The sequence below is a fragment of the Lontra canadensis genome, unplaced genomic scaffold, assembly GCF_010015895.1.
Source record: "Lontra canadensis isolate GAN:19392208 unplaced genomic scaffold, GSC_riverotter_1.0 scaffold57, whole genome shotgun sequence".
In the NCBI taxonomy this organism is placed as follows: domain Eukaryota; kingdom Metazoa; phylum Chordata; class Mammalia; order Carnivora; family Mustelidae; genus Lontra; species Lontra canadensis.
Window position 1 is genome coordinate 8885440 of NW_022631051.1, and position 24266 is coordinate 8909705.

General features: G+C 39.4%; 1 protein-coding gene and 1 pseudogene across 5 annotated transcripts in view; both read left to right on the top strand.

Moving 5' to 3' along the window:
• LDLRAD4 (low density lipoprotein receptor class A domain containing 4) overlaps nucleotides 1–24266 on the top strand; it is a 413383-nt gene that overhangs the window by 90064 nt on the left and 299053 nt on the right. The window lies entirely within an intron of this gene.
• On the top strand, nucleotides 9085–10133 carry LOC116878394 (annotated as a pseudogene).

Below are 24266 nucleotides of genomic sequence, written 5' to 3' on the forward strand. Positions count from 1 at the left end.
GGCCAAGATGATAGTGTTTTTGATCTGCAGATTGACATTATCCACTTCTTTCAAATTATAGTGAAGACAGGAGATGCTGTTAGGCCTGCTTGGGCTTGCCGTCAGGGGAAAGATAAGAGTAGGACTGTGTTTGCTCTAATAACCAAAAGAAAACCTAACCCTCTCCCTAGCCAGGGAGCACTTCAGGGGTTTTTGTTTGTTTGTTTTTTGTTTTTTTGCTATTATTACATTTAATTTGCTTATAGAGTTTGCCTTTTATTTGTTCATTCATTAATTCAACATTAATCCAACTAACATTTTGTGATACGGACAGTGTGGGGATGGATGTCATGGTAGAAAAAAATATATATAGGTAGAAGACACAGTACTTGCTCTCAGAGATTTAACAGTCTGATCTGATCAGAGAGGCCATTAGCACTGGAGTGGAATGACCAGTAAATTCCCCCTGAGGTAAGGTTGGAGGAGGAAGCCTTGGCTGGCTCTGTGCTTTTCTTATCTCCTGGACTCCTTTCTACGTGTGGTCCTGACCTGAGTTCCTTGTCACTGGGTCTGAGGTTTCCAGGTTTCTTTTGCTGTTTGTATCTGGAATAACAGCTTCCAGGTTTTGACATCAGTTTTGTGTTTTGGCATGTTTGGGTTTATATTACTTACAGTAGACAGTCTGAGAAATATAATTTTTTAGTTTTGAAATTAGCATATTTACCTTTGCTTATTTTTAAATTTTACTTGGGAAACTTTGCAGAGTTAAACTGCCCTTAAGAAGATGATTTGGGGGACGCCTGGGTGGCTCAGTTGGTTAGGCGGCTGCCTTCGGCTCAGGTCATGATCCCAGCGTCCTGGGATCGAGTCCCACATCGGGCTCCTTGCTTGGCGGGGAGCCTGCTTCTCCCTCTGCCTCTGCCTGCCTCTCTGTCTGCCTGTGCTTGCTCACTCTCTCTCCCTCTGTCTCTGGCAAATAAATAAATAAAATCTTTAAAAAAAAAAAAAAAAAAAAAAAAAAAAAAAAAAAGAAGATGATTTGGTGTTTTGGAAAGATGGAGGTTTTGATAGAAGAAGTAAAAGTTCAAATTCCTGTTCCACACTTAGCATTAATTACTGTGGCCTTAGACAAACTATTTAACTCACTGAGCCTCTGTTTCCTGCTCCACAAAATGAGGAGAACACTACCTACCTGGAGGGCTGTTATAAAGATAAGGACAAATTAAAAGCCTTGACTATTACTGGGGAAGGCAGAAGATCCATGTGACCTTTCTTATTTTATATTTCAAATCCATTCATTCATTCATTCATTCATTCATTCATCTGTTCATTTTACTGTTGAGTCAGAGTGTATTGGGGGCTTCCTATATGCCAAGATTTGTGGTAGGTGGGGCACAAATATGATTAAGATTCCATCCCATCCTTAAGTAGCTACTCAGGGGGACTGACTTTCAGTCTCCTCAGGATGGGGCAGCAGATCCCACTCAGGGCCTTCTGATACTCTCTGCTTATAGATCCATCCTTATGTGAGAGAGTACTTGTGTGTCCTGGAAGCAGCACTGAGGGGGTGGTCCTGGTGGTGGTGGTGGCGGCAGCAAAAAGCTCTCATGTCCTTCAGTTCTCTTTGATGTCACCAGCTCTCTTCCATTGACTCTCAGGGACCATTATTTTTCAGGCCATTGGTAGCACCACTTGCATTGGCCAGCAAAGCTGACTTTTACGCCAGTTTTATCCTCAAGAGTACAAACCGCACCGAATGATGTTTTTCAGTTGGTCATTACAGTGTGCTCAAGTGAGATTTTTTTGGGGAAAAAATTTTTTTTAATTTATTTGTTTATTTGACAGAGAAAGAGATCACAAGTAGGCAAAGAGGCAGGCAGAGAGAGAGAGGGGGAAGCAGACTCCCTGCTGAGCAGAGAGCCCAACTTGGGGCTTGATCCTTGGGATCATGACCCGAACTGAAGGCGCAGGCTTAACCCACTGAGCCACCCAGGTGCCCCTCAAGTGAGATTTTGAAATAACCTTTAGGGGGTTCTTAAGAGGTGAATACATTAGGGACTGTGACAATGGGCAGTACCATCTGGTTTCCTTGTCTTTCTGTTTAGGAAAGATGATAGATTAGCCTGGAGGTAGAGGAAATGCTCCCAGGCCTGACTGGAAGGAGTCCTACATATTCAGGTTGCCTTGGAAAAATCTCCTGAGTCATCCAGATGTCCTTGGCTAATCTGTAAAATAAAAATCCAGAGGAAGCTATATACTATAGGAACTATGGGAAAGCACCATTAAAAAAAGAAATTCAAAGTTATATTACTGCATGATTTTCCTCTTAAAGTTATATGAATGAGATGTCTTAAATAATTATAATTATAAAACCAGTGGGGAAAACTCTTTCTAAGCCTCAGGTGTATTATATGTCTTGTGTTTTTTGTTTAAGCCTAGAGCTTGAGAAAGATGGTAATAAAATAATATAAAAGAAACACAAGGTTCTATTTCTGTGTGATTTTCCTTTTTTTTTTTCTTTACCTTTGATCGTTTTACTGATTGTTAGCTACAGGAAGGGGTTGGTCTGCTTTGTGTTCATCTGTGGGGCTTGATCTACAAATGTAAGCATTTTTGGTGAAGAAGTGCTAAAAAGGGCCTTCATCTTCGTAGAATTGGGGGGGTTACTAGAGAGGATCTGTTATTTTGTTCATCTTTTACTATCTCTATTCTTTGGAAGAAAGGACAAGCTTGCAAAACTTTTTGTGTCCTCATTTTCGCAGAGACCTGTGAGAATCAGCATGTGTGGGCAACCTGTTTGAGTTTGGACGCCTCGCTTGGCCTCACATTGGAGGCTGGGGTCAGTTGCACCCTAGCTCTCTGCCACAGCCGGCCAGCTGGCAGCCCCATGCTTCAGCGGTGTGGTCATAAGGGAGGGTGGTTATGGGCTGCAAGTACCATTCACATGTGCTCTTGACCATTCTCTTCCTTTGGCAAATGAGCAATTTTGGGTTGTTTTTATCTCTGTGGTGAACCCGATTTCCCCGTGATAAACAGTTGTTTAAGGACTCTCTTCCCCCGCAGTCTTCCCCACAGTGGGAACGGGAAGTTAGTCTCCTTGGCATTCGTGTGCATTTCATTTGAACAAGAACATTTTGCACCTGTTGATGTACTGCTTTTTAATTGTTCACAGCTGTGTTCTCTCTATCTCTTTTTTTTTTGTCTTCGAAATTGTAAGGACTTTGAGGACAGTGATGGTTCTGCATCTTTTTGCCTTTGCTTCCTTTATCTCATGCTAGTCTGCATGGCCGTGTTCTTTTTTTTTTTTTTTAACGATTTTATTTATTTATTTGACAGACAGAGATCACAAGTAGGCAGAGAGGCAGAGAGAGAAGAGGAAGCAGGCTCCCTGCCGAGCAGAGAGCCCGATGCGGGGCAGAGAGCCCGATGCGGGGCAGAGAGCCCGATGCGGGGCAGAGAGCCCGATGCGGGGCTTGATCTCAGGACCCTGAGATCATGACCTGAGCTGAAGGCAGAGGCTTTAACCCACTGAGCCACCCAGGCGCCCCTGCATGGGCCGTGTTCTTAAACCAACCCGTACAGGGGTGGGCTGATCCTCTCCTTCGTTGAGTGATTTTTTAGTGCTAGAGGTGAGGAAAATCATTTCTTTTTGCAGGTTGGGTTTTTTTTGTTGTTGTTGTTCTTTGTTTTTTATTTTTTATGTTTTGGAAGACAGAAATGGAGGGAAGCAAGAGAAATCATTATTATTTTATTGTGAACTAGGTGGATCCAAAAAATATCTTTCCACTGCTCTCAGCCCATTCTTTAGTAATATCTCATGGGTAAATTTAGCACAAAGTTAGTGTTGAAAGGTCTGTTTTCAAATTGTTAGTATCAGATGAAGAAGCAACATCTTCAAGTCATCCCAGTAATGAATTTGGGAATCGGTGGGGCTCAAGGGGAAATATCGTGGTAGAATTTATGGGGTTTTGACTTATTTCCTAACAGACTGGGATTTCTCAGTCACAAGTAGATTAGAAAGGACACTTTAAAAGAAACTACTTTAAATTTTTTTAAAATTCCAGTATAATTAACATACAATGTTATATTAGTTTTAGGTGTACAATGTAGTGATTCAACAGTTCTATATATTACTCAGTACTTATCAAGAGAAGTGTACTCTTAATCCCTTTCACCTATTTCATCCATTTCTTCACACACCCTCTCTCTAGTAACCACTAGTTTGTTCTCTGTATTTAAGAGCCTGGGTTTTTGTTTGTTTGTTTGTTTGTTTATAAAAGAGACTATTTTTGACCTAAGGATATTTTATGAGTTAGAGGCAGCAAAGGGATATGAGCAAAGGGCTCTGGAAAAATGGTAGTTGTTTTTATATTGTTAAACCATGTCAGATAGTTTATTTAGAAAGTGTTCTTTTAATTTTAACACTTCTTGTGATGTGGCTGTTACTCTTGTAGTAATATATGTGTAAAAGGAATAGAAATGACTTAGCTTTATTTTGAAATATTAACATTAGAAACTGCACATTTGTTGAAAAAGTGTTATCAACAAGAATTAAACAGTAGTCCCCACTGGCCCAGTGCATTTGGAAACAGCTTTAGTGGTAGTTAAGCATGGCCTGTGAGTGCTACGTGTTTTGAAGATGACAACTGGTAAACCAGTTTTTCAACTTCCTCTTGGAAGGTTGATATATGTATCTAATCAGTAGACCCTTGGAGTGCCTGGGTGGCTCAGTCAGTTAAGCGTCAGACTCTTGATTTCTGGTCAGGTCATGATCTCAGGGCTGTGATCTCAGAGTCATGGGATTGAACCCCTGTAGGGCTCAGCACTCAGTAGGGAGTCTGCTTGAGAATCTCTCCCTCATCCTCTGCCCCTCCTCCTCGTACACATGCATGTGCTCTCTTTCTCAAATAAATAAATATCTCTTAAAAAAAAAAAAAGTAGACCCTTTTCTAGGTGGTGTGCATAGGCTGATTTTGTGTAAACCAGGAGAGCTGCTCCCCCTCCCAGGTGTGCTCAGAAGGCCTCAGGTCATTGCTTAGAGGAAGAAAGCTCTACCTCTTTTTCTCTTGGGTAGTTCCATAGGTCATAAGGGTTCTTAATGAGGCATCAAGCCTTCAGAACACCAGATTGCAGGCTCCCCAGGTCGCATGTAACTCCCCTCTCCATGATGTGTAATGCTGGAAATAGCAGTCAGGAATAATGGACTATTGGGTTGTGTGCCCTGAGGTCCATGGGGGAAGAAGCAGCTTTGCTTGAAGGGTTGTAAACCAGGCAAGTCCAACCCCAGCATTTCACACATGTGAACCAGGTTGCCTCCATCTATGAAGTTCTCCTTAGAAAGTCCCAGGTAACACGTAGATAACTGACCACTTGAGTAACCCTGCCTTTTCCTTCCTGTTCTTTAATTCTTACTCTTATGTCTTAAATTTGCCAATGAAGAGTGAACCCATGAAATCCTAAGCTATCCCACTCTCAGACCCTAATAAAGGCAGACCCCTTAGTTCTGTGGTCTCTCCCTTTCTTTCTACCTCTGACTTTGCTGTGTGGCTCTCAGGCCTGCCATGTACCCTCCAAGACCTCTGGGTAATAAATCTTGTTCTTCAGAGTTCCTGGATTTTTTTTTTGCTTAGGTGCATTTTGCAGTCATAATCAGAACCATAAGGCCCTGTCAACCTGCCACAAGTAATATGGTCCAGGTGAGTGCCTCAGGCATTCCTAGGCAACAGCATCTATTTTAACGTTCCTGCACTCAATTCCAAACTATGTGTGTGTGTGTGTGTCTGTGTGTATGTCTCTGTGTGTGTGTGCATGCAGTCCCCATTATCAGGGTGTCCAAGAATTCAACTCAATTTTGACACTATGCAGAGATAGTATCAGATTCCACAGGCTAAGTGTTCAGTTCTACAAGACTGCCACCCCACCCCCCTTCACATGTCAGTTGCAAGGCCCAGGCTGTTTATTACCTGTGCTTCTGACCAGCAGGCAGAATGAAAGATGGGAGGATCCAAGGACCTCCTTTTTAGGTTCAAATAATTTGCTGAAGTGACTTAGAGAAAGAACTCAGAGAAACACCTATGTTTACCAGTTTATTAAAGGATATAATAAAGGATGTAATCAGTAGCCAGAAAAAGAGACACATAAGGGCAAGGTCACAAACAAAAGGAATCTCTGTCCTCATGGACCTTGAGCTTGGCTCAGTGGCATGTGGAAGCATTCTGGTTCCCCATCCATGGAAGCACTCTGAAGAAAGGACTAAAAAGGCTGTCCCCTTGGGTTTTTATGGAAGTTTCATTACATAGCTATGATTAATAAGTCGTTGACCACTGGCTGATTCAACCTTCAGCCCCTCTCCCTCCTTAGAGTTCATGGGGCAGGGCACTAAATGTTCCAACCCTCTTATCACTTGGTTCTCCTGGCAACCAGCTCCTGCCCTTGGGTGAGTTTCAGAAGTCACCTTTATTAATAATAAGACACCCTTTCACCTTCATGGCTCTGAAGCTTTTTCAGGAACTATGGGTGAAGACCACATATATCTGAGAAATGTGTTTTGGTTATCTGGATGACCAAATATATATTTCTTATAAGTCATTGTATTGCATAACAGAGCTGGTCTTTTCTCCCTGAAAGTGAAGGCCTGCTTACCAACAGTTCACAGATGAGACTTGAAAAGGGGAGGAGGGTCTCCAAACTTGGAAGATAAACATTGGATGGTGCTTGACTTGGATTGAGAGTATGGGCAGAATTGTCCAGACAGGTAGGTGGAATTGAGTCTTATGTTTAGGTCTGATTATGTGGCTAGTGACTGGAAATATGGAGCAGGTAGGCCCAGAAGGAAGACTCATAAGACAAAATGGGTTGGACCAGATATAAGGAAGTTGGATATATGTAGAGGTGAACCCAGCAGTGAGAGTTGGCAAATCCAGGTGTGTCAAACCCCAGGAAATATTCAGAGTTGCAATTGGAGCAGGGCAGTATATGTAGTGAGCCTAGGTAGAATTCTGATGAGTAGTTGAAATAATTGGATCCTATTCATCTGGGCTTTTAAATCAGCAGCTATTTAGCTATGTAACTTTGAGGGCTTTTAGAGTAACTTCCAAAAGAAGAGAGATTTCTGGATAGGAAAGAGCTCCAAAGATGAAAGCCACTAGTTCATTTCTGCTTTTAGTGAAAGTGGAGTAGCTTATAGGTCAACTTTGCCATAAAGCCATCTTGAAAAGCTGGAAAAGTACAAAAAAGGTGGCAAGGACTTGAGGAACCAGGGTACTGAAGAGAAGGGAAGAATACCGATCAAGCCAACATTCTGTGATGGTTTTCTCCTTGACGTATTTGGTCCTTCATAAGGGCTCTGGGAATTGAAAGGCAAACAAATCAAACTGAAAGTGCTTTCCAAGAAGCTGGGATCATTAATGGAGCTGTTGGCAGTCCTATGTGGAGACAAAACTTGGAGTTGGAACCATGAAGAGTGTTGGGATCTTGGACAGAGGGGAAGAATGTTAAGATGAGCCCAATTATCTGCACTGCTGTTCTCTTCAAGGCATTTGCAGATGTGTTAACTGCTCAGAGGTTAAGAAGTGAAGAGAAAGCTATTTTTTTTAATTTTTATTAACATATAATATATTTTTTCCCCTGGGGTACAGGTCTGTGAATCGTCAGACTTACATACTTCACAGCACTCACTATTTCACATACACTCCCCAATGTCCATAACTCAACCACCCTCTCCTTATCCCCTCTCCCCCAGCAACCCTCAATTTGTTTTGTGAGATTAAGAGTCTCTTATGGTTTGTCTCCCTCCCGATCCCATCTTGTTTCATTTTTTTCCCTCCCTACCCCTCAAACCCCCTACTCTGCCTCTCAAATTTCTCATATCTGGGAGATCATATGATAATTGTCTTTCTCTGATTGACTTATTTCGCTCAGCATAATATCCTCTAGTGCCATCCATGTCATTGCAAATGGCAAGATTTCATTTCTTTTGATGGCTGCATAGTATTCCATTATATATATATATGTGTGTGTATATATATACAGGTATATAAAATACAATACATTACACACACACACACACACACACATGCACACACCCCACATCTTTTTTATCTGTTAATCTGTTGATGGACATCTAGGCTCTTTCTGTAGTTTGGCTATTGTGGACATTGCTGCTATAAACATTTGGGTGCATGTGCCCCTTTGGATCACTACATTTGTATCTTTAGGATAAATACCCAGTAGTGCGATTGCTGGGTCATAGGGTAGCTCTATTTTCAACTTTTTGAGCAACCTCCATGCTGTGAGAAAGCTATTCTTAAAGGCTGAGAGGTTAAGCAGGCAGTGTATAGGTTCCAGGGAAACAAAATTTGGAATTTAGGGCTTGTCAAGGAAAAGGAGACCTGGTAAGCACTCTAGACTTCCTGCTAGGGTCTGGCCTCCCCCAGGAGTAAGAGTAAACTTGAAATACGGCATCCTTCACAAAAGACTGAAATGTTGCTCTGAACCAGTTTAACTCAGAGTGGATTATAGTGGTCCATCCCAATTCTAATAACCTGCCAGAAAGCAAAAATAAATCATCTCTGAAGAATAACATCAGCCAGACTCACAGATTGCCTCGTTAGTTTTTGATACACAGTGTCTGGCATTCAATGAAAAATCAACAGGGATGCTAGGAAATAGGGCTAAATGATTAAAAGAAAAAAAAAGTGAAAATTAATGCTGAAAACAGCAACAAGTGATCCAGCTATTAAAATAATTAGGTATGGATTTTGAAAGAGCTGTCATTAATATGTTCGAGAAAGTAGTTGAGAATTTCACAGATGAAATGGAATGTATAAAAAAGGGACCCGGATGGAATTGCTGGAAAAGAAAGACACAGTAAATAAAATGAATTAAATAGATAAATTTGATAGCAGATTGGACATAGGAAATTAGCAAACTCTGCAATATAGGCCAATAGAAAATATTCAGACTGAAACAGAGAGAGAAAAAAGAGTAGGAAAACACAAGGGCATAGGAACCATATGAGACACAGTGAAGTGACCCAGGTTGTGTGTAAGTAAAGAGAAACGATAAGAGAAGAGACAGATTGGGGCAGAAGCAATATTTGAAATGATAACTGAGAATTAATCTCAAACTGTATAAAGATATTAAGTCAGAGATTCAAGAAGCTCTACAAACTCCAAACATGATAAATACAAAGAAGACCACACCTAACACCATAATAAAACCAAAACACAAAGAGAAAGTGTTAAAAAGCAGCCAGAGGGTTTTCTAACCAGGGCCCAGCAGAATGGCTCCTGCAAAGAAGGGTGGTGAGAAGAGGGCCATTCTGCCATCAACAATATAGTGACCAATGAATACACCATCAGCATTTACAAGTGTATCCAAGGAGTGGGTTTCAAGAAGTGTGCCCTTTGGGCATTCAGAGAGATCTGGAAATTTGCCATGAAGGATATGGGAATTCCACATGCGTACATTGACATCAGGCTCAACAAAGATGTCTGGGCCGAAGGAATAAGGAATGTTCCATATTGTATCTGTGTGCAGTTGACCAGAAAACATAACAAAGGATGAAGATTCACCAAACAAACTCTATACATTGGTCACCTGTATACCTATCACCACTTTCAAAAATTTACAGACAGTTAATGTGGAGGAGAGCTAACTGCTGATTATCAAAGGTATAAAACTGCAGGAGGGGAAAAACATACATTATCTTAAAAGGGCTACTGTAAGACCGGGAGTAGACTTTTCCACAAAAATAATTGAAACGAGAAGACAATGGAATGATCTTTAAAGCGATGAAGAAAGTAACTGTCAATGTAATTCACTTCCCAGTGAAAATATCTTTCAAAATGAAGGCAACTAAAGGACATTTTCAGACAAAAGCAGAGAGAATTTGTCACTAGAAGACCCATAGTAAAAGAAATATTAAAGAGAATTCTTTTATACAGAAGGAAAAATGATTCCAAATGGAAGCATGGAAATATAGTAAGAAATATAGGAAGAAATAGGAAGAGTAACAAAAACAATAACTGTGTAGAAAATTCTACATGAATATTGACTGTAGAGCATCAACAACAAAATAATATCTTGTATATACATTAATTTAAAAAATACTTCATTGGCGCACCTGGGTGGCTTAGTTGGTTAAGCGTCTGTGTTCTGCTTGGGTCATGGTCCTAGTGTCTTGGAATTGAGCACCACATCGGGCTCCCTGCTCAGTGGGGAGCCTGCTTCTCTCTCTCCCTCTGCTGCTCTCCCCGCTTGTTCTTTCTCTCTCTCTGTCAGATAAATAAAATCTTTAAAAAAAAAATCCTTCATTGGTAAAAAATGCTAACCATCATGTGAGCTTTCAGCAAGTCAAATCTTATTGCTGGTAGAGGGTCTTACCTCGATATTGATGGCTGCTTATTGATCAGGGTGGTGGTTGCTGAAGGTCGGGTGGCTGTGGCAATTTCTTAAAATAAGATTGCAATGAAGATTGGCTCACAGTTGACTGTTCTTTTCACAAATGATTTCTCTGTAGCATGTAATCCTGTTTCAAAGATTTTTACTCACAGTAGAACTTCTTTAAAAATTTGGGGCGTCTGGGTGGCTCGGTAGGTTGAGCCTCTGCCTTCGGCTCAGGTCATGATCTCAGGGTCCTGGGATCGAGCCCCGCATTGGGCTCTCTGCTCGGCGGGGATCCTGCTTCCTCCTCTCTCTCTGCCTGCCTCTCTGTATACTTGTGATCTCTCTCTCTCTGTCAAATAAATAAATAAAAATTTAAAAAAAATTAAAAAAAATTTAGAGGCAGTCCTTCCAAACCTTGCCACTGCTTTATCAACTAAGATTTTAAGTCCTTTTTGTCATTTCAATAGTCTTTACGGTATCTTTACCAGGAGGAGCTTTCATCTCAAAAAACCACTTTCTTTGCTCATCCATAAGAAGCTTCTGTTCAAGTTTTATGAGATTGCAGCAGTTCAATCACATCTTCAAGCTATACTTCTAATTCTAGTTCTCTTGTCATTTCTGTCATGTCTATAGTCTTGAAGTCTTGAACCTCCCAAGGTCATCTGTGAGGGTTGGAATCAGCTTCTTCCAAACTCCTGTATTTGTTGGTATTTTGACCTCTTTCCATGAATCCTGAATGTTCTTCATGGCATCTACCATGGTGAATTCTTTCCAGAAGGTTTCAATTTACTTTGTTTAGATCCACCAGAGTAATCACTATTTATAACAGCTATAGCCTTATGAAATGTGTTTCTTAAATAATAAGATTTGAGAGTTGAAATTACACCTTGAACCTTGGGCTGCACAAGGGATGTTGCGTTAGTAGGCATGAACACAATGCTAATCTCGTTGTATATTTCCATCAGAGCTCTTGGATGACCAGGTGCATTGTGCGTGAGCAGTAATATTTTGAAAGGAATCTTTTTTTCTGAACCTAGTTCTCATTAGAGGGCTTAAAATATTCAGTCACCCATGTTATAAATAGATGTGCTGTCATTCTGCCTTTGTTGTTTCATTTGTAGAGCACAGGCAGAGTAGATTTGGTGTCATTCTTAAGGGCCCTAGGATTTTCAGAATGACAAATGAGCATTATCTTTAACTGAAAATCGCTGGCCGTATCAGTCCTAGCTAACCACCTGGGTGGTTCATTTGGTTGGACTTTCGGTTTCAGCTCAGGTCATGATCTCATGGGTCTTGGGATTGAGCCCCTCGTCTGGCTCCACACTCAATGGGGAGTCTACCTCAAGATTCTCTCCCTCTGCCCCCCTCCCACTCACGTGTTCTCTCTCTCTCTCAATCTAACATAAATAAATCTTTATAAAAATAAAAAATTAACATTTGAAGTTGGTTATCTTCCATCTTTTTTGTCAATTCACAGCAATTAGTGATTGGTTGGGTAACTGGTGATACACCTGTGTATTTTATGTGGTGTCACTAGAGGACCTTATAAAATTGTTGAATTGTAGTCTTTGAACATAGAACCTATTAAAGAAAGCAAGTTACAAAACAGTATGTACACTATGCTTCCACTTTACTTAAAAATGTGTATATTTATATTAATATAGAAAAAAGTCTGGGAGAATGCAACAAAATAGAAATAATGTTTCTGTCTGAATGAAAAGTTTATGGGTGATTTTATTTTGTTTATCTGTCCTTTTGTATTTTCTCCAGTGAACACTATTCATATGGTTAAAATAAAAGTTATTTGGAGGAAAAAAAACTCGTCGCATGACACCAGCAATTTCTACCAGGAGAATCTGTGCTTTCTTTTAGTCTTTATTAACATTCACAGTTGAATTTAACATTGTGTTAAGTACTTTTCTCTTAGTGTCATTTGGAATAGACTTTTCTGAGTTCCACATCCTGCATATCTGCTGTTTTGAATGATTCGGCCCATTTGTACAACAGACTTAGCCCTTTAGCTTGTCCGTTACTAAGGTGATTATTCCTTTGGTGTGTCAGCGTTAGGAGTGTTCTCTGACAGAGGAGCGTCTCCTCAGAGATGAGGCCGTGCCCTCACCTTTAGCCCCCACTTCACAGCACTGCAAGCTGCTTCCCCTCCTGACCGTGGTCATCTCTGTTCTCTTGGCAGCATGGAGCTTAAATTAATGGGGGATCTCAAGTGTGTCCTCAGAAATTAGAATAAATGCCCATCTGTAGGCTAACGTTTCTTCTTCTTCTTTTTTTTTTCTTCATCTGAATTTAAAATGGCACTGTGTGACAGTGGGAGCTTTACTGCTACAGTTGGTCTGTAGCTGTGGCAAAAACAGAAGAGGGCACTCAAGTGACTGAAATTTTGGTAGCTGTGAATCAAGTGACATCTAGATGTGTGCATTTTAGGGCATCGATTGCCTTCTGGCTCTAAAACTGGTAAGATTTAATGCTTAGGTCAGGAGGCATTACTCCGGATCACTATGTTGAATTATTATCATTATTTTAAATAATAATTTTGTAAGTAAAAGAATTCTTGACCTATACTTCCAAAGGTAAGAAGGGGTGAAAACCAAAACTAAGCCAAATGGGCTGATTCATATGCCATTAAAACCTTTTTGTTTCGACTCGGGGACAGTGGAACCCGCATGGCTATAAAACCCTGGTTACTTCTGATGGTGTTCTGAGGTCCCCAGTCTCTGATGAGACAATGAACTTTATTGCATATCGCATTAGAAATTCTTTTGTGGCTTTCCTTTTCAAGTCTCTTAGCTGCATTTCTGTCTGCCCATCCTGTTTCCAAGTTTGTATTAATCTAATTAGGCTGACTGTGTTACAAAGTTTTGTGTTAACAAAATTCAGTTGTTGGGGCACCTGGGTGGCTCAGTGGGTTGGGCTTCTGCCTTCCGCTCAGGTCATGATCTTAGGGTCCTGGGATCGAGCCCTGTATAGGGCTCTCTGCTCAGCGGGGAGCCTGCTTCCCCCTCTCTCTCTGCCTGCCTCTCTGCCTACTTGTGATCTCTCTCTGTCAAATAAGTAAAATCTTAAAAAAAACATAATCCAGTTGCTTCTACTTTATTTTTACTTTTATGCTACATCTAACCTAGAGGGAGCCTTTTAAACAAAAACATTTAAAATGCATACTCTGGCTTAGGGAAGAGACCGTTTTTTTTTTTTAAATTTTTTTTATTTATTTTTATTTTTTAAAATACCTCATGGGAATCAGTTGCTTTCATCCCAGGATTGCAGCAGGACCAGTACTCCTGAGTCTCTTGGTGCAGTTAGTTTCCTTTGGTTGAACAAATTCCCTCTGACAAGGGGTTACCGTGACAGTGCTTGATCTCTTCTAGCATCAGAGAATTCACCACCTTAATAGGGAACATAATCCTATTTCTGGACACTTCTAAGTTTGGAAATCTTTTCTTTATATGGAGGTGAAAAATCCGTTTTTGTAATTCTCATCTGATCAACTAGGTGAAGGCTTAAGGGAATACTGCTGCCACTTGGTAACATGGCAGGGAGTGGTAAGCCAGGGGGAGACCAGTGTAATTTGGAGTTTGAAGATGTTTCTTTTTTTTAGATTTTATTTATTTATTGACAGACAGAGATCACAAGTAGACAGAGAGGCAGGCAGAGAGAGAGAGAGGAGGAAGCAGGTTCTCCGCTGAGCAGAGAGTCCGATGCGGGATTCCATCCCAGGACCCTGGAATCATGACCTGAGCCGAAGGCAGAGGCTTTAACCCACTGAGCCACCCAGAAGCCCCTGAAGATGTTTCTTGACTTCAGTATTTCCTTTGACATATTATAAATGCCCACAGCATCAGGTGGACCATATCCAAGTGTATAGCCCAGCATTGCATAGCCCCAACAGGAAGGGTTTTGGGTTCGGTCCTGTATGGGATCCTTTAGGATGTGGCCCTTCTCTGTTACTGGAACTGTGAAGCCTTGCCTGTGACTGTGGATGAAATGATTTCTAGTAAAATCAGGGAAAAGTAAATTGGAGGTAGTGAGTAAGCACAGTATTTTAGTGAGCCAAAATGAGCTCTGTTAAGTGAGCATAATTTGAGATATTTGATTTCGTAACTTCTTTTCAAATCAGGCTTTTATCCCTTGCTCTCCTTCCATGTTTATAAAATCAGCAAGCAGAAGCTAGTTAATTTTCATCCTGAGCATCCTTTAGGGTTCTGAGAGATTTAGCTTCCCATTTGTTATCTGGCCTAGCAGACAGGCAGTTCATTGAACAACAGGTTTATTTGCTACCCCTGTACCTCTGAGTCTGCATGCGTAGGAACTGCTTCTCACCACAGAAATCTGTTCATTATTTGGTTCTCTCTTTAGCTTTCTTCTGAAAGTTACTACTCTGTGATCTCAGATGTAGTAGCAGACATTTTCAAAACCTGTTTCTGTGCATGATTTTTGAAAGTTGTAGTTTGTTTGGCTTTTAGTGGCTATTTAATTATTCTCTTTTGAACTCTATTAATCTCCCTCAAATTTTAAGTGGTTGTTTATATAGCTCTGAATTAGTTTCTTTGTGTCTTCTGTTTTCTAGTCCTTTCCATACAGTTTTACAGCTGTCAGATTTAGATAATTATAGTGGTGACTTTTCTTCCAAAAATAATGTATTAAGAATAAACACAAAATCTTAAAATCTTTATTTGTGAAGAAAGCAGTGAAAGGCAGTATAGTTATATTTAGAACTTAAAAAAAAATTCTGCTTGTTCCCTTTAGTTAACGTATAAAATATTAATTCACAGCATAGAAAACTTAATCCTAAGTAGAAAATCAAGTGATCCAGTCAGCTTCTGTGCTGTATTACCACATACTTCCATAATTCGACAATTACTTTCTGTGAAAAATTGTATTTTCCTTCTTGATTTCTTTTTTTTTTTAAATAACAGGTATTTATTTCAAATCTGCTTTTAAATATGGCTCTCTCCTCTTTTTGTATTCAACATTATACCTTCCCAATTTTGGATAATGGAAATTTGTGTCACATAAAGAGTTCGACTCAAAGTTTTCCTTTTTTTCCCAGACAGTTATGAAACCAGCAGCAGCGGCTCTGGATTTCTACTTCTGTGAAGCTTGGTTAGCGGGGGAAGCAGTTGGGAACAGGAGTAGTAGAAAGAGAGCGGCTTTCTTTCAGACTCCTCAGAAAATAGTTTGTTCTTTAGAAAATGTTCTTTTAAGAAATACATATCTGGGGGCACCTGGGTGGCTCAGTGGGTTAAGCCGCTGCCTTCGGCTTGGGTCATGATCTCAGGGTCCTGGGATCGAGTCCCGCATCGGACTCTCTGCTCAGCGGGGAGCCTGCTTCCCTCTCTCTCTCTCTCTCTGCCTGCCTCTCTGTCTACTTGTGATCTCTCTCTGTCAAATCAATAAATAAAATCTTTTTAAAAAAAAAAGAAATACATATCGGTGTATTTTTATTTTTCTAACTACATGTTCTTTGTGTGTTTGGTTTCATCGGGATGTTCCTTTTTTATCATAAGCTCCTAGAAGTGAGAACTTAGTTGGGCTGTGTAAAATGGCAGGAATAGCTATCAGGAGGAATGGATATTTTTAAATGGCACTTTAATTCAGGGGTACAAGGACTGTAGAGCTTGATCATTTTTGTGTCCTAAGCAAGAAACAGAGTAAATATGTTAGTGCTCTTTGCTCTTTTGTTTTCTCCCTCCTTAAGTCATGTATCACAGGGCCAGGGCTAGAGTCAGGTACCAACTTAAGGAGGTACCAAAAATTTATTATCAGGAATAAAGAATACTTTAAAAAACCAAAATTAGGACCAAAGTCCATGGTGAACAAGATATTAAAATTTTAAATAAACACAGAATCAGTATTGCTGGTATCCTTTTGCTTCAGGCAAAAGTATGCCTTAGTATGGAAACACCTTCTTGGGGCACCTGGGTGGCTCAGTCCTTAAGCGTCTGCCTTCAGCTCAGGTTATGATCCCAGGGTCCTGCGACTGAGCCCTGCATCGGGCTCCCTGCTCAGAGGGAAGCCTGTTTCTCCCTCTCCCACTCCCCCTGCTTGTGTTCCCTCTGTCACTCTGTCTCTCTGTCAAATAAATAAATAAGATCTAAAAAAACAAAACAAAACTGAAACAGCTTCTTTGTTGTACCAGTTTTGTTCAGTTACCCTCATCTCAATTTTTCTTGTTGGTTTTGTTGTGGATGATTTGTATATATGCATTTTAAAGGGTCTGAATTCCAGGCCTTTCCTTATTTTTAGCTTGGAGAAGTAAAAAATAGTGAAGTGCTTTTACCATTTAAGCTTTCTGGGGGTGTTCAAGTAAATTTCATGAAAATATCTTAATATATCACCGTAAGCAGAAAGTTCTGATAATGTATTATACTACTGTAAATTGTAGCATTTATACTTTGATGGATATACTGAGATGAATACTTGATTCTATTTTAGTTGTATGATTGGAATTCTTTCTTGATTGTGTATCAAGAAAAAAGACACTTGTGTTTCTGATAAGATGTAAATATTGAACATATGGGGTCAGATTTCTTGGGAATGATGTTAAATGTATATAGGGCATAAGGGTTTCCAGTGACTACTTTGGAATATTTTATTAACCTCTTGATTTTTTAAAAAGAGTTATTTATTTATTTTAGAGAGAGAAAGAGTGTGTGTGTGTGTGTGTGTGTGAGTTGGTGGAGAGGCAGAGAGAGAGAATCTTTGAGCCGACTCTCGCTGAGCATGGACTCCACCATGGTCTTGATCTCACAACCCATGAGATCATGACGTGAGTGGAAGCCAAGAGTTGGATGCTTAATCAACTCAGCCACCTAGTAACCCTTATTAACCTTATTAATTTTTTAATTAATTAAATACTAATTAAAACAAGAAAAGAATTAAGGTCACGTAATGATGTAATCTTCAAAAAGATGTCAGAGTTAGCATACCAAGTCTTGAAAAAGAATTTTATGCCTTTAGCTTCATTAACCACATTGAGCATAATGTATTTTTGAGGCAGCAAGATTCAGAAATGACTTACTCAATATTTATTGAGCACCTACTATATATAAAGAAGAGTGACAGAAATGGGGAAGAGGGAGAAGGATCAGACTCGTGGGTTTAGATGGTGACTTCGGTTTTGAGCGTTTTGATTTTGAGAAGGTGGGACATCCATGTGGATGTGTCTTTCTAGGCCACTGGAAAGGCTGACATGGAACCATAGCCAAAGGTCTGTAACCTTGAGTCCCAATCGTGCAAAGTGAGATTTGAAATCACAGGTGTAGATATCTGTGGGAGGTCAATGGGAGAGCAAAGAGGACTGAGAGAAGACTGAGAGGGCAGATCTGGAGAGTGTAGTAAGCCAATGAAATGCTCTAGTCAAAACTCCACCCAACCCACCTTAACACAGTGGAAACCCAGACCTGGAATCTATAACCAGCACAGACTCTTCCCCTATCCTGTTGGCCAGTTTGTCCTTCTTTTTGTAGTTCACCTTCATTAATGGGGTGTTTAGCATTGTCTTTATTTCTTCATGTCCTGTTCACTTCTTAGTTGCTTGCAGTTTAGCATTGTCCTCTGCATTTCACTGAAATTGCTTTCATGGTGACCTTCATGTTGGCAGATCATGTTGTGTACTTTTAAGGCCCGTTCTACTGGACTTCTTTGTTGCATTCAGCTCTGCCCTCAGTCATCTTGAAATTTCCATGTGGTTTGAAACAAACCTCGATATCCTCATCTATAAAATGGGGATAGCACTACATTCCTCAAGAGGTTATATGTGAGAATATATTAAAAAGCTTATCATACATAGCAAATGCTTCAGTAGTAATAATATAGCAAACACTGTATTCTTACCATCATCATGGGCATCATTAGTACTGTCATTAGTAAACTACTTCTTTGATATCTTGTTCCGCCTTTATTAGGGATCCTTCTTTCTACCTTAAAAGTTAGTATCTTGTTGTGGGACCATTGCTTTTCTGTTTGACTCTCATCTGTGGGCTGAGGACTCCAATGTAGATATTTATCTCCCTGAACTTCTGATTGTTATTGTGTTGTCTTCTAAATAAATGATGCTGTAAATATCCTGATAGTAACAATAAAGATGGTGATTGAACCACTTCTATAAACAGCTGTATCAACCCATGAATTCTCACCTCCACCATGTGAGGTTATTGTAGGACAAAGTTTAGCCCTTAACTGATAGCAAGTACTTGTGTCAATGAGTCCAGTTTTTGTTTTTTGGCTTTTAAAATCCTATTCTCCGTTCCTTCCTTTATTTTCTGTGATATCTTTCCTTTTTTCTGCTTATTTCAAATTCATTTTCATTTCTATGATTTTTTTCTTCCTCTAAAATTTCTTTTGTGATTTCTGCCAGCTCATATTTTATTTCCCTCCTCTTGATTCTTACCGTATCTATCTTGAATTTTTTACATTTGTACCTTGTAGTCTTTTTGTTTTTTTTTTTAATTTCCCTTGTCTTCATAGAGGTGATTACCTTGTTAAGTTTTTAAAATTTATGGAAACTATTTGGTCGCAATTTTCATCTGATTTGTGGCAACATTCTAGGAAGTGTTCTTTGGCTCATGGTAAGTTTTATGGTTTTACAGTTTTTCAATAGAATATCTTTTTTATTGCTTCTCCAGTTTTTTTTTTTTTTTAAACTATTCATCATTGAGTCTACTGGATTTTCTGAGTCCAAGTTTTTTCAAGAGGTATTGTGGTATGGGAAAGCTTTTAGGGTAGCTTTTCAGACTTCACAGTCCAGAGCCTCCCTCTATCTTTGCTGCATCGTAGATAGGGCTGTTTCCAGCAAATATGACTCATGCATGAGATTTTTTTTTTTTAAGCTGTGAAATTTTTTGAATAGCCTCATCTCTTTTGATTTTTTTGAACCTGAAGTCCTAGAGAGCTTCTGCTACTGCCTTGCTCATATCATTTCTTGCACCCATTGTTGCAAACATGGGATATAGCTTATCTTCTTCAAGATGTGCTCTTCACCTTCAAGTATGTTTTTGCTTGTGGTCTGTGGGATATTCTAACACTGAGTCTGTTTAATTCTCTGTGCTTCTTTCCTTTACCTCCCTCTGTTTACTTTCTGCACAATCTAACCTGCTTGGGGCAGTTGTTACAGATATTTTGAAGTCTTTAAATTGCACCTGTCTCCTCGTCGCATTGAAAATGCTGTTTGGAAATTCCATTTAATTCATTGTCTTTTTGTGTTTGTTTAATATCCAGAGAAGGAGAAAATTCTGCTATTTCCATTATTATGGATAAGAAAAATAGTTTCATGAAAGTTAAGTAATTTGAAAATTGTCACCCAGCAAAAGCAGAGTGAGGATTCAAAATCAAATTTAAAAGATTATGCTCTGTCACTATACCCTGGTGTTTCTTCAGGATTGGAAAATATAGTCACAGCAGAATGGATATATGGTCAAAGAAACCTTAGTCTCTTTAGATTTTTGTCACAGAGGTAGCTGCATCTAAGTAGCAAGTAATGGTCTTGGAAAATTTTTGAACTTTAATTTACTGGAACATTAAGAACTACATGATCTTCTACAGCTTCACGTTTTCCCCCTCCCTTCTTCCATTTTTTCCATCTTCTGTGGCTCAAACAGGAGACTAGAGATAGACAAGGCTCTGTTTCTCATCCACTGTCTTTCTTGCAACTTCTCTGAACACAATGATGCTTTTTTTTTTTTTTATCACCGATCATTCTTCCTTTCTATTCTCCCTCGATTTTTCCTTTGTAGAAGTAAACTCACTAATATACTATGTGCTCTCCCTTTGTTTTGTTAAGGGGACCTCTAGTCAGATGTTTTATGGAGGCGAGGGATGAGTGGGTAAAATCACATTTCTTTTTTCATCTTTTCTCATTTCACAAATTTAGAGTGGTCGAGGTTCTCAAGCAGAGAGATTTAAAAACAGTAACTACTGCTGTTGACTCTAACAGGATCCTCAGCCCTGAACACTGCTGTGCCCTTCTTGAATACAGCGTTGGTGGATTTGTTTGTGAATGTTTCTGAGGGTGTAAAGGTTACTCTCACACATATGTTTACTTTGCCAAGATAAGGTTCTGGTGAAAATAGAACTGAACTGCCATGTTCTCTGTCTTTACATTTCTGTGAAGAAGACAGTTTTCAGAGGTCATTGATGGTTGTTAATCTGTATGTGTGTATGCTTCTGTGTGTGTGTGTGTGTGTGTGTATATATATATATATATATATATATATGGCTTCATTGCTAACACTTAAGAACATCTTAGGATCAGATTTAATTGTTTGTCCATATGGCTCCTATAAACAATTTCTGGCTTGTGTGCTTTTTTGTTATTAGGTGGGTAGATTTGTGGGAGATTTAGGGTGGAGAGTAGACAGGGAAGATGATGGTGTTTTGAGATGATGCTTTTCATTGACTTTGTTTCCTCTGAAGAGGACAATGGTGAGTCCAAGGGACTTTATTTTTAGCCCATTTGGGGTTGAATGAGGGAAAAGATACATTCTTTCTGAATAATACATAAAATAGTTAAAAATATTGTTTGTGCTTAATTTATAGTAACTGTGACATAGCAGCATAGTTTGGTAGGAAAGACAGAGGCATTTGATAGTTTTGTTTTCCCTATTTCTTTTTAAAAAATATTTATTTATTTGTCCTAGAGAAAGAGCACAAGCGGGGGAATGGCAGGCAGAGAAGGTAGAGGGAGAAGCAGGCTCCCCACTGAGCAAGGAGCCTGATGTAGGACTCGATCCCAGGACGCTGGGATTGTGATGTGAGCTGAAGGCAGATGCTTAACCTACTGAGCCACCCAGGTGTCCTGTTTTACATATTTCAAGGACTACTTTGCATTGCAGTTTAAGAGTAACATTCACTGATTAAATTAATGGCTCTTCCAAAATTAATGTTACATGGAGAACCTATCATTTTATGTTTTTAAAGATTTATTTATTTGGGGTGCCTGGGTAGCTCAGATGGTTAAGCATCTGCCTTGGGCTTGGGTCATGGTCTCCAGGTCTTGGGATCAAGCCCCATGTCTGACTCCCAGATCATCTGGGAGCCTGCTTCTCCCTCTCCCTCTGCCTCTCCCCCTGCCTCTGCTCTCTCGGCCTCTCTCTCAAATATATATATATTTGAGGTGGAGAGGGGCAGAGGGAAAGGGAGAGAATCACAAGTAGACTCCCTTCCCTGCTGAGCAGGAAACCTGATGTGGGGCTCAATCTTACAACCCTGAGATCATGACCTGAGCCAAAACCAAGAGTGAAATGCTCAACTGACTAAGCCATCTAGGTACCCCTCATTTCTCGTCCTTTTATATATCTATCTGTTTCTTAAACTTGTTATTGTTTTCAAATGTAAAGAAAAAGTTATATTAAAAACATAATAAAACTATATATAGCCAGAATAGGTACAGTACCAAAATAAAATGCTGATATTTGTTTTTTTAAAAAATAATAAAACAAAAAGGTTTTATCTTTTATTATTAAGATGGTAATAAGAGATTATGAAAACATATTGAAAATAGAGATAATAAATAATTTAAAAAGGAAATAAAAATTCCCCAGTCTCACTTCCTAGAAGTAGCCATTTTCAATGTATCTTTTGTTAACACTTTAATATTGTGGTTAAATATGAATAACAAAAATTACCATTTTAACTTAAAAAGATTTTATTTATTTATTTGAGAGAGAGAGTGAGCGAGAGAGAAAGTGAGCAAGAGAGAGAGAGAGAGGAAGCATGAGTTGGGGGAGGAGCAGAGGGAGAGGGAGAAGCAGACTCCTCACTGAGCAGGGAGCCTGATGCAGGGCTCTATCCCCGGACTCCATCATCATGACTGGAGCCAAAGGCAGGATGCTTATTTGACTGAGCCACTCAGGCGCCCCTTAACTAATTTTTTTAAGGTTTTTTTTTTTTTTTTTTTTTAAGTAATCTCTGCACCCAGTGTGGGGCTAGAACTCATGACCCCAAGATTACAAGCTCCACCCACTGAGCCAGCCATGCACCTGTTTTAACCATTTTTTAATTGTATAGCTCCATGACATTAAGTACTTTTACAGGGTTGTGCAACCAATACCACCAAAACTATTTCTTCTTCCCAAACTGAAGCTGTGTTTCCATTCAACACTGAGTCACTGTTTCCCATGCCCCCAGCCTCCTGGCAACTGCCATTCTACTTGGTTCCTCTGAATTTCCGTGCTTTTGGTGGAAGCAAAGTATATGTCTTCTTGTGTTTGGCTTATTTTATTTAGCATATTGTCTTCCAGGTTCATCCATGTTGTATCAAATGTCAGAACTTCCTTCCTCTTCAAGGCTGAGTACTAGTCAATTGTGTGTATATACCACATTTTATCTGTTCATCTTTTGAAAGACATTTGCGTTGTTTCATTTTGGTTACTATGAATAATGCTTTTGGGAACATTGGTATACACATTACCTGTTCAAATTCTGCTTTCAGTGCTTCTGGGTTATATACCCAGAAGTTGTATTTCTTGACCATATTGTAGTTCTCTGTTTTATATTTTGAGGAACTTCGGTAGTGTTTCCCACAGCAGCTGTACCATTATTCATTCCCACCAACAATGTACAAGGGTTTCTGTTTCTCCATGTCCTTATCAACACTTGTTATTTTGTTTTATATATTTTTTCTTTTCTCTTTTTTTTTTTTTTTAAGATTTGATTCATTTATTTGACAGACAGAGATCACAAGTAGGCAGAGAGGCAGGCAAAGAGAGAGAGAGGAGGAAGCAGGCTCCCCGCCAAGCAGAGAGCCCCATGTGGGGCTCGATCCCAGGACCCTGGGATCACAACCCGAGCAGAAGGCAGAGGCTTTAACCCACTGAGCCACCCAGGTGCCCCTCTTTTCTCTTGATAATAACCAATCTCTTGGGTGTGAAGTGGTGTCTCACTGTGTTTTGATTCGCATTTTCCTAATGCTTTATGATGTTGAACATCTTTTCATGTGCTTATTGGCCATTTGTGTATCTTTGGAGAAACATCTGTTCAAGTCTTTTGCCTGTATTTTAATCAGTTTGCTTGCTTTTGTTTGTTTTTGGGTTGTGGGTATTTATATTTCGGACATCAACCTTATCAGAAACATTATTTGAAATGTTTTTCCAATTCTGTGAATTTTCTCTTCAGTCTTTTGATTTAAGTTTTCTTTGGTGTGCAAGTTTTTAATTTTGATGAGTCCAATTTATCTATTTATTCTTTTGTTGCCTGAATTTTTGGTGTGTTATCTAAATCGTTACCAAATCTAATGTCATGTAAAACTTTTCTTCTATGTTTTCTTCTAAGAGTTTTATATTTTCAGTTCCTTATGTTTAGATTGATTCATTTTGAGTTATATTTTATTTTTAAATTTTTATTTATTTTATAAAATTTTTAAAGTGTTACCTATTTAAGTAATCTCCACCCCCCACTGTGAGGCTTGAGCTCATGACCCCAAGATCAAGAGTTATGTGCTCTTGCGGCTTAGCCAGGCAGGCACTTTAAGTTAAATTTTACTCATGGTGTTAAGTAAGGGTCCAACTTCATCTTTTGCATATGGTTATTTCATTTTTCCAGTTGAGTCCTGTACCAATCGAATGGTCTGGGATCTCTGTCCCATTGGACTATATGTCTTTATACCAGTACTACACTGTTTTAATTATTGTAGCTTTGTAGCAAGTTTTGTAATTAGGAAGTTGAGAACTCCAACTCAGTTCTTCCTTTCTAAGATTCTTTTGGCTCTTTGGGGTCCTTTGATATTTTATATGAATTTTAGAATAGATTTGCTATTTCCGCAAAAAACACAATTGAGATTTTTTTTTCTAAAGATTTTATTTGACAGAGAGAGAGAGCACAAGAAAGGGAAGGGGCAGAAGGAGAGGGAGAAGCAGACTCCCTGCTGAGCAGGGAGCCCAATGTGGGGC